The 10309-nt window shown below is 36.3% G+C and overlaps 1 long non-coding RNA gene across 1 annotated transcript; it reads right to left on the bottom strand.

Moving 5' to 3' along the window:
- Positions 1 to 7056: 7056 nt before the first annotated feature.
- Positions 7057 to 7990, bottom strand: LOC113334735. Its single transcript, XR_003352922.1, has 4 exons — positions 7856 to 7990; positions 7639 to 7738; positions 7481 to 7533; positions 7057 to 7388 (listed from the first exon to the last, which is right to left on the bottom strand). It is a non-coding gene; the product is annotated as an uncharacterized LOC113334735 (long non-coding RNA).
- Between the last annotated feature and the right edge of the window lie 2319 nt (positions 7991 to 10309).

Genomic DNA, 10309 nt, shown 5'->3' with positions numbered 1-10309 from the left:
TTAGAGGAGAATAGAGAGCTCCAGAGATCGAGTTGCAGGAAAAATACAATATTCTGCTGCTGCTGCTGAAGAGGAAGAGGAAGAACATGAAGAAAATATTACACCCAATAGCAGTCGTTATATTACTACAGCAGATCACTATCGTTGTTTAACAGTCTTAAAATCCTGTAACAGTGACGTTTGTAACACACTTACGGCGTTGCAAATCTCTGTGTTATTACCTTCTCTTCTTTTTAATCATCTTTTGAGCCATAAACATTTATTTTGAGATAATGATTAATATGAGGAGCTAAACCCTATTGCTGAGGCGATAGAGGAAGCTATTTTTCCAACAAAAAGCGGTACAATCTATTGTATTTAATTTATTGCAATTATTATTATGATTATTTGCCTTGAACTATTATTGAATATGATTTTTATTTGAGTGATTGTGATCTATTTTGATGGAATATGCTTCGTTTATAGACTCTTGATGCTTCATACTTGGTATTTACAATTATTACTTTTGAAAATCTATTAGTTGCAATATTTTAGAATCAAATTAAACGAGAAAATTGCATGAATATAAATATTTGGACCAAATCACTTTGAACTTGGAAAATAGTGGAATCTTAGCCTCGGTGTTCTTTTAATATTGATACCAACTTTTTCAGTGTTTGTTATAATTATTAGTGAGTTTTCTATCTGGTTTTGAATTTAAATCTAAAGTCATCCTTCACAAGTTCGGGAATCGAATCACTTTTTACCGCTATCTACAAATCACATCATATCCGCAGTTCAACATGTTGTACTCTTTTTCCTTTGTCCTGGTTTTTATCCCTCTGGGTTTTTTCGGGCAAGGTTTTAACGAGGCAACATCTGCGGGTCCAACATTGTTCTGAGAGCTCATGTTTTCCTATATTCAGGTTTTGTCCTTATGGATTTTCCTAACGAGGTTTTTAATGAGAAAACTGTCTCAGAACGGTGACCATCATCTAAAAATATGTATATCCATAAAGTGTTTCAATGTTGCGGTTATCAGATAAGCGCCCGTATTATCTGGCTCAGGTATTTACCGCACATGGTTTTTCCTAATATTTGCGTTTAGGTTTTATCCCAAGTGGTTTTCCCGACGCATTTCCGTCAAAGAAAATATTCTATAGCGGCGACCTCGCTCAACTCAAGTCATTTCCTAAATGATTTTCTTGATGCAATTTCGATAAAGGGGAGAATTTGTGGAGGCGAAAAACATTATTTCGGACCCGTACGTATTCAGATATTGCTTTAAGTTGTTTTCCTGGCAGAACGACGGAAGCAACAACGGTGATCATCTAAGGAGAGTGTTGTGTAAAGATTGGTCCGGTGACTGATCACCGTTTGACCACCACCGGCAATGACTCGTCAAAGTAGGGGCCACCTACTTAAGATAAAGATAAATGAGTTTATCTTTATAATCCTTAAGAATTCTTTAGAATCGCATGATGACACGAGTCAAGGTCTTGAACCTTCTAAAAATTAAAGTCGAGGCCTATAAATAGTCGGTTCTCTTTCTTTAGTTTTGTACATGAACTTTTGTAACACATATTAGGAGTAATAAAACACGGAACACAGTTCCACATTTCCCTTCCATCTCTTTCTTCGTATTGTAATAAAGTTAGTTCATTTGGACAATGATATACTAGCTGGATGTGCTGGTGATTACATAACGTATTTAACAATATCTGTTTTCAGAATATTTTTATCTGGCTAAATTGGGGCTTATATGGGTCCAAGAGCGTAGCTCAGTAGTATCCCATCAACTCCGGTAAGGAGGAAATCAGGGGTTCGTTCCCCACCGTAGTAGAGATTTGTATTTAATTAGTTGTATAGAGGGTTTTGGCGGGGTTGGGTCTAGCAGTGGGGCTAGTCCAGCTGACTGGATTTTGATAAGGACCTGGGTCCGGCTTTAGCCTATCAAAAAAAAAATGGGACCTATAGCTACATGACAAAATAGGGTCATCAACAAGTAATTTATAGAAACCCCTTATCTACTATTTATGCATGCGTAATATTCCCTTATTAAATTAGTGATGATTAATTAAGTTAATTATTTGTTAAATTAATTAGTGTTTGAGTTTGATTATAGTGTTAGGATTAGAGTAGAAATTCATTTTCTTTTTTAAGGTTTGGAGGGAAATAAGATGTAGAGGGAAAAAAGAAAAAATTAGGGTTTGTGATTTTCTTAGGAAAAATGAAACTTTATAGTGATGATGAAGACTCTAGTAGTGATGAAGAAGTGGGTGCATCAGATTATCATGATTTCGATCCTACCTAATTGGATAATTTGTTGAATGAAGAAGAGCATGACAAGCAAAGAATGCTTGAGGATATTATTCAAGCACAAGAACAACTTCGTCCGGAATAAGAAGGTGATAATGCTTCTAATAAAATGGTATGAGTTGTAACGATCTACAAACATGTATTTGCATGTCCCAATCGCCCAAAAAGGAAAAAAAAAATCAAAACTTTAACCCAGAATCGGTTTATTGGATAGTACTACATAAACCGATTCTGGGTAAAATCCACAAATTGGGTACATTAATCGGTTGTTGTTAGTCACCACATAAACGATTGTAGTAAAATTTTAGGCGCGATGGGTATGTGACGAAAATCGATTTTTGTTGGTGATGTGCATAATCCGATTTCTTCACTTGAATAATCACGTAGAATACACGAAGTTGACAATCGGTTTATTTACGTGTATATGTAATCCGATTTTGGAGAAAAAAAAAGTTCCAGTACAAGTGTGAACAAAAATCGGATTACATGATACGAGACATGAACCGATTGTAAAGTTTGAAATTTTTTCGTCAAGTCCTTAATCGGACTTTATAGTTGCACATATAAACCGATTACTGATAATCGGTTTTCTCGATTGTAACATATAAACCAATATTGGATCCTCAACTTGTTGATATTTGTTGTAGATTGTTGTGGCGTTTGAAGAAGATCATCCCAAACCCGTATCTCAGCTGGGTCATGATATCTCTGCCCACTATTTCACCGATTTGGAATGGAAAGAAAGAAACGATGCAAACCAATGGTTTCATACACGGGAATAGAGATCAAATGCGCGTTAGTTTTAGGCCGTCATTCAAGTGAAAATCGTTTGGAACTTGTTTGTGAGAGAGGTGGAAAGCAAGAAATTCACTGGGCAAAGGACCGAATGTACGTGAAGAAGACGACAAAGGAATACATTACTAAATCAAATAAGTATGGTTGCCCGTTTAAGATTATAGTTAATAGACCCAAGGGACCCAATGGTAAGGTACACAAGCTCTCTCAAATGATGAATGGTTGTCATAATCATGATGATCCGGAATCTATTTGGTGAGTTTTATTGGGGTATGGAAGAAGGATTATGAGAAATGTGTGGTTTGTTGCTTGAAGGAAATGTTGGATCCGTACAAGGAAAAATTTGTGTATGCTTACACCTACCAACACATGCATTACAAGAATGAGGCGACAAGTATCGCGGAAGGATCTCATGGACGTTTAAGAAGCTTGCTCCGAGGGAGCCAAAACACTGTGGTTACGGTACAAGAAGCTATCCATAAATACACCAAGGCTGATATCATCAAGATAACCGCACAAATGGAAGAAAGTAGGATGAAAATCATCACCAGTTACAAGGAATTACATTTAAACTATAGGGTGTCTCATTGGGCAATCATTTTTATGATGAAGGATTACAAATATTATGTGGAAAAAGAGATGGGGAGAAGAAGAATTATATGTTCATGTATGACGACGATGGCCTTCGGATTTTCATGTCGTCACATGATTGCGAGGTACCAACAAGGAATTCCTTTTGAAATCATTGATCCGTTTTGGAAGAAACTAACTTTCAAACCACCTCCAACCGAAGAACCACTCGAATTCTTTGTGGATACGGATATTGGAAGAGAAATCATCAAGAAATTCGTAAAAAATGATGGTTTGGGACGAAAAGTTTTGATGTACGACTTAAAACTAGCCGCTAACCCCCATATGGTACCGGTCGAAGAACCAACGGTGCAACCGCCGACGGGTAGACCACCTACCAACATGGATAGGAAGGAAGAAAGGAACGAGTTTAAGGTTGCAATAGGAACCGGAAAAAGACCGTTATTGAGTCATAAAAGAATCTTTTCTCAACGTGAGCGTGAAGACGCTAAATATGAAGAGACGCAGGTTCCAAAGAAAAGGGGTCGACCGAATAAGGGGGAAAGCGGGACAAGTAGCGCAAAAGCCAAGACAAATGTTTCAAACGTTCCTTCACAAATTGAGAATGAAGAGGCACCAGCTAAGAGGAAAAGTGGTCGACCAAAAAAGGGATAAAGCGGGAGAAGTAGCACACATATGGTCCTTTCAAATGATCCAATCGCTCATTTGCAACATGAGGATCCAATTGATCCTTTTCAAGAAAGTCAAGCGCCAAACAATCTAATTGTTCCTTCTCAAGAGAGTCAAACGAGTACAACACGAGCATCACTGATACGTGCATGAAAGGGACAAGCAAGACAAATGGGTTCTATGGTGACTCTAAGAGCCTCTCTTGGTAATGGAAGCACGCCTAGGGATGAACAAGGTAGGCCCCATCGAACGTGTTACACCATATTCGAGGAGTATTACTCGAAACTCCTGAAATCGTTAAGCCCTATGTGTTATCTACCGACGACGTGGATGCGGATGGGAATTGTGGTTATCACGTTGCGTCGGAACAAATAGGCCATATAAGTTTGGCGGACGATGAGAACCTAACCCAATGTCAATACTTTAGAAAGATGATGTCCCTGCACTTACAAGAAGACAAGGAATTTTACATATCGATGATGAAGGAAGGAAAAACAAGACAAGACAAATAAGTGATTTTTGAAAAAATGGTTGCTAGAGTACAAGGGCCAAAGGGGAATGGACCAATTACCCGACAATATTGGATGCATATGCCTCTATGTGGTCATCTCTTGGCAGAAACGTGGAGTTGCGTTGTTCATATATTTGGTAAGGGATCATGCTATACATACACACCAAAATACACCATTTGGGATGAATCACTTATGGATAGGAGAATTATTTTATTCAACAATAACAACATACATTATATCGGTCTTAGAGTACGTGATGATTGTCCACTACCACAGGTAGATAGGTTTCATGAGGTCTCGGAGGTCACCAAGGACTGGCTAAAAAAATACGATCCCAACATTAGGCGATGGGAGGAATTGATCGGATCGGATCAATTCGATGGTCTCCATTTGTTGGAATGAGTATTTTCCTTATGTTAAAAACTTGATCTATCGGATGCTTATATTTTGTCGCTTTCTTATATTGTATTTTGCAAACTTGAACCAAGCTTAATGAATGAAAGTGGTTTTCTTTTTTGGGTACCTTGGACTCATGAAATTTGTAACATAATCAGACTTTTAATACGTTTATAACGTCCGATTTTGGAGGTAGTTTGCTGAAGCTTTTTCAGAATCGGTTTATATGGACGATAATGTAATCCGATTGTTGGAATAAAAAGTTACAGAGATTTTTAACTCAATAATCGGATTACATATGGTCCAATATGATCTGAACCTGAAACCAGAATCGGTTGATATGTGTATTAGTGTAAACCGATTATAGTTGATGTTCATCACATCCACCCAGAATCGGGTTATGCATGTGCATAATAAAAACCGATTGCCACCACAATCGGACTAATATGGTACATACATAAACCGATTCTGGGTGGATTTTCAGAAAATTGAATGAGTGAATTTCGAAGATTTAGAGGTAAATCATTGTAGAATACCACTTAAAAGGAATGGTTTAAAGGAATTAAACTCAATCAGTTGAATTGTCTGTTTTTGGATTATTTTTTTCAAAACCCGTAAAGAAATTAGATTTCAATTGTTGTTTGTGATTTGATTAGGATTTAGTTTTGATTTTGATGGAAATTGAAAAAAATAAATTTGAGTTTTGATTAATGATTTTTGTATTTGTTAATTAAGTTATGATTTTGTATTTGTATTTGTGTTAGAATAATGAAGGTTTCTTTAAGGGTTAATTTAGTATTTTCACAATCTTTTAGACACCCCTTATCAATCTCTATTGAGTGGATGAAGAAATCCATATGCCCCAATTAAGTGGCATAGGCCCCAATTTAGCCAGGTATTTTTACCTTATGTATCAGGTATTTCTGTAGTTTGGAACTTGGGTTTTGTTATCTTGTGCATGGACGCCCGATCATTGCATTGGGAATGTGCAAAATCAATTAGAAAAAGAGAGATATTTTGACTTGCATTGGATATTGGAAAATTTCACTCTCAATGAATATATCTTTGGTATATCTATGTTAAATTTTATTCTCCAATGCAAGTTCAAAACATCTCTTATATTTTTTTTAATTATTTTTTCATATTCCGGATGCAATGACTGGGAGTTATCTTGTGCATCCAGAACCCAATTTGAAACTTATAAGGCTTTTTGGTTGGTTGGAGTTATATAAAAGAAGAGATCAAGGTTTTATGCTTATTTCACATATCCAAAAACTAACTTGAATAAATTTATTATGCAGTAATAACACCTTTGAGATCGAGAGGCCTTTTCAGGACTTTTGAATGCAGTCAAAACTCGTATGGTTACTTTCTTTTGTCTTCATCTTGTTAATTATACTTGTCCTTATTTTTGATGTTTGTTCTTAGTGTTTGAAGGCCATTACAAACATAATTTCCAAGGGTAAGCTTAAGAGGTGTTTTGGACATACTATATCAGCTTGTCTTCTTCTTAACAAGTGAAAATTGGCTTAAACAGTTTGTTGAACCCTAGTCCCTAGATCAAGATAGAATACTGACAACAACTCAATCAGAGTGCGACACTTTAGGGCAAGATAAAGCATTCTAATTCTTAGACCATATGCCAAGTCACATATACTTGACTCATTTATTAGATGAGCAGGGAGTTGTTTATTATGTTCAAATGTTGAGAGACTACTTTGATGTTATAAAACGGAGTCAAAACAATATTTTGTGTATCAACCACATTGATGCATTTATGTATTCAAAGAACCGAAGGCAATCCCATTAGGAATATTTAGACAACAAACCAACTCAATTAGAATTTAAAAATGCAAATATACTGAAGGCAATATTATGCAGTTATTTTCGTTCCCTCCACTTCTTGGTTGTAAGAAAGGTTGCATGTTTGAGCCACAAGAGACCAAAACCACCAACTTTGTAGTGCAAAGAATGAATATACGAAGTATAAATTTATTTAAGTGCATGTAAGAGAAAAATGTTGCTCACCTTCACAGTCCAGTTCTTGTTAACCAGCAGATTCGATGACTTCAAATCACAATGAACAATTGGTATTTTACAATGATGAATATAATCCATACTCCATGCCTACAAAAGAGTTTAACCATGCAATAAATTGCATAACCAACTTTCTATTAATTACGATAAATATAGAAGTTGTGGCCAAGAGGAGTACTCACTGCATCTTAAGCCATGTTAACACACCACCTCCAGCAACCGAAACAGTCTTCCACTGCAAACCAACGATAATTAATTTAGAGACAAAAGAAGAAAAAACTGACAAACTTCTTTGTAAGTAGTAGGTAGAATTTTAAGGATAAAAAGTGAAAAAAACAACCGTGGGACGAACTAGGTGACCACGCGAGTATGCTGAGGTGAAGTTCCTCCTCCATATAGAGCAGCAAATTCAGATACCGGAGTCTCTTCATGAGTAATATCTTCATAAAACAATAATATAAGATTTACATAATCGTATACCTAGTCTAGTAGTGTTTTTTGATTCATCGAAAATCCAGTACTGGAAAGGATCAAAATAACAGTGGGATGTAAGATACCTTGTAGAGCCATCGGTGTTCTATAGAAATCAGTATATGCTGGAGAATTGATTTTTCGCTCATCTTTATAACCAACCTCTTCAGTTTTGAATATCAAAGTGTCTGTATTCTACTTGCTCTTTTATATGAGTGGACAGTAAGAGTCTCTTTGTTAAGATGTAACAGACATCTCTTGATATCATAAAGGTGCCTCCTAGTTAGATGTATGACTTGGGTTGGGTTAACCCACCCAACACTTGCTCAACCCGAACGTTGGGCGGGCATGGGCAACGTGCATCAAAACTTTGGGAAATTTTGGGAATAATTTTTAAAAATTCGAATTAAATTTGGGCAAGCATGAGCACAAATATTTCTAACCCAAACAACCCGCCCAACCCGAAGAACTATGATGTAGCTATATAAAGAGAAAATTTAGATATTATCTTCACATCTAATAATGAAAATATAAATTATATCTATCTCATTAATCAATTATTCAAGTGGGAATTGAATAATTACCCCTCCTTTTCATGGGCTTCATAATTACCCTTATCCATCAATAATTATGAACGATTTTTTGGGGACCATGGTTTTTTTGGGGGGACCATGGTTCTATTTTTAGTAAGACATTTAGAAGTAAATATAGGGCACCCCTTATCTAGATATTTATATTAATACCTAAACTACCCTCTTGATTAATTTTGGATAATGATTAGTGAAATCATTAGTGAAATCATTAAGCTAAAGAAGTAGAATTATTGAGAGAGTAAAGTTAGAGAAGATGAAGAAGAAAAACATGGAAAATAATTTTTTTTTCCAATTCACTAAGCTTGAGTATTCAAGTGATGATAGCTCATCTGATTCTTCATCTCCATCCTCTCCTAGAGTATTTGTTAATCTTCACAATGATCTAGATATGAGTTATTTCTTATATGGTGAATGTATTCTTCCACAAACTCAATCTCAAGATGAAAATGATGGATTACCAACCACAACCGGAGGAAGAGGATTTGGTTACCAAAGTATGCTTCAAACTTAGATAATGGTGGTTGAATTGGTCCAAATATTTATAAAACTGTAAATTTTTATAAAAAATTCCCGCTAGGTTCAGGTAGTTTGGTTACCAAGTATGAAGAACAGGTCATCGAACACGGAGTTCGGTTAATAAATGTCAAGAACATATAACCGAACACAGAGTTCGGTTTCTTTCTTCAAACACGCAGGTAACCGAACTTTAGTAATAAGATTTACAGAGGTATGTTCGGTTAGTTCGTAAACTTCAACGCAACCAAGTTCCCAACCGAACTGCATGTTAAAAGTAACATAGTGTTAGAAGTTCGGTTGGTTCGCAAACTTCAACATATTTTGTGAATCAACCAAACTGGGCTTCTATATGCATATATGCAATTAGGCAAACATTTGGTTACTACGAAATTTATTTCTTGGAGAATTAGGTAGAGTTCGGTTACAAAGTTTCAAAGGTAGATTTCGGTTACAAAGAAAATTTAACATTTTTGCGAACGAACCGAACTTTTGGACATCTCATTATTTTCGTAAACTAAAGTTCGGTGATATCCTTATTTTGCGAAGGAACCGAACTTATGGACTTGTGTTGTTCTAATACAAGGAGTTCGGTTAAAAGTATTTTTTGCGAATCAATCGAACTCTGAGTTCGGTTAAGAAAAAATTAATTCGTGATAACCGAACTTTTTGCGACGAAACCGAACGTTTTGCGACGTAACCGAACTTTTCTCTGAAAAAAAAAACCTCCACTAAACCTCTCTGCAACTTCCATTTTCAACTCATTTTGATGATTACTTCTCATTTATTCAACCAAAAACGAATGACAAGTAATGGGTTTGTGAGAATATCTTTGTTAATGTTTTAAATTAAGCTATATATATAGAGGTGATGGTGGTTGGTGGTGGTGGTAATCGGAAGTGGTGGTGGTAATCGATGGTTGGTGGTGGTGATAATCGGAGATGGTGGTGGTGGGAGGAGGTGGTGGTGGTAATCGGTGGTTGGTGATGGTGATAATCGGAGGTTTGGTGGTAATCGGCGGTGGTGGGAGGAGGTGGTGGTGGTGGTGGTAATCGGCAGTGGTGGGAGGAGGTGGTGGTGGTTATCGGCGGTGGTGGGAAGAGGTGGTGGTTATCTATATATATGGTTATTAGGTTGGTTTTAAATTAAATTAGGTTAATAATAGGTTAGACATTTCAACGCTTTAAGACACCCCTTATAACTACAGGGAATATGGCCTAATAAAATCATGGTCCCATCAAAAAAACCATGGTCCATAAAAAATGGTTCATAATTATACCCTTACCTTCTAAGGTAGAAATTAATGTTTAATCCCATTTTTGGTGGGCTTTGGACGCTCTAGTCCTGTCAACTAAAGCCTCTTACTAGGAAATCCAAATTTGCCAAATGTAGAACGAGTTAGTCCTTTTCAGAACGATTTAGTCCAAAATGAAA

This window comes from Papaver somniferum, unplaced genomic scaffold (genome assembly GCF_003573695.1).
Source record: "Papaver somniferum cultivar HN1 unplaced genomic scaffold, ASM357369v1 unplaced-scaffold_137, whole genome shotgun sequence".
NCBI lineage: Eukaryota > Viridiplantae > Streptophyta > Magnoliopsida > Ranunculales > Papaveraceae > Papaver > Papaver somniferum.
Note: the sequence above shows the minus strand (reverse complement) of the source record. Positions and strands in the feature narration are given on the sequence as shown.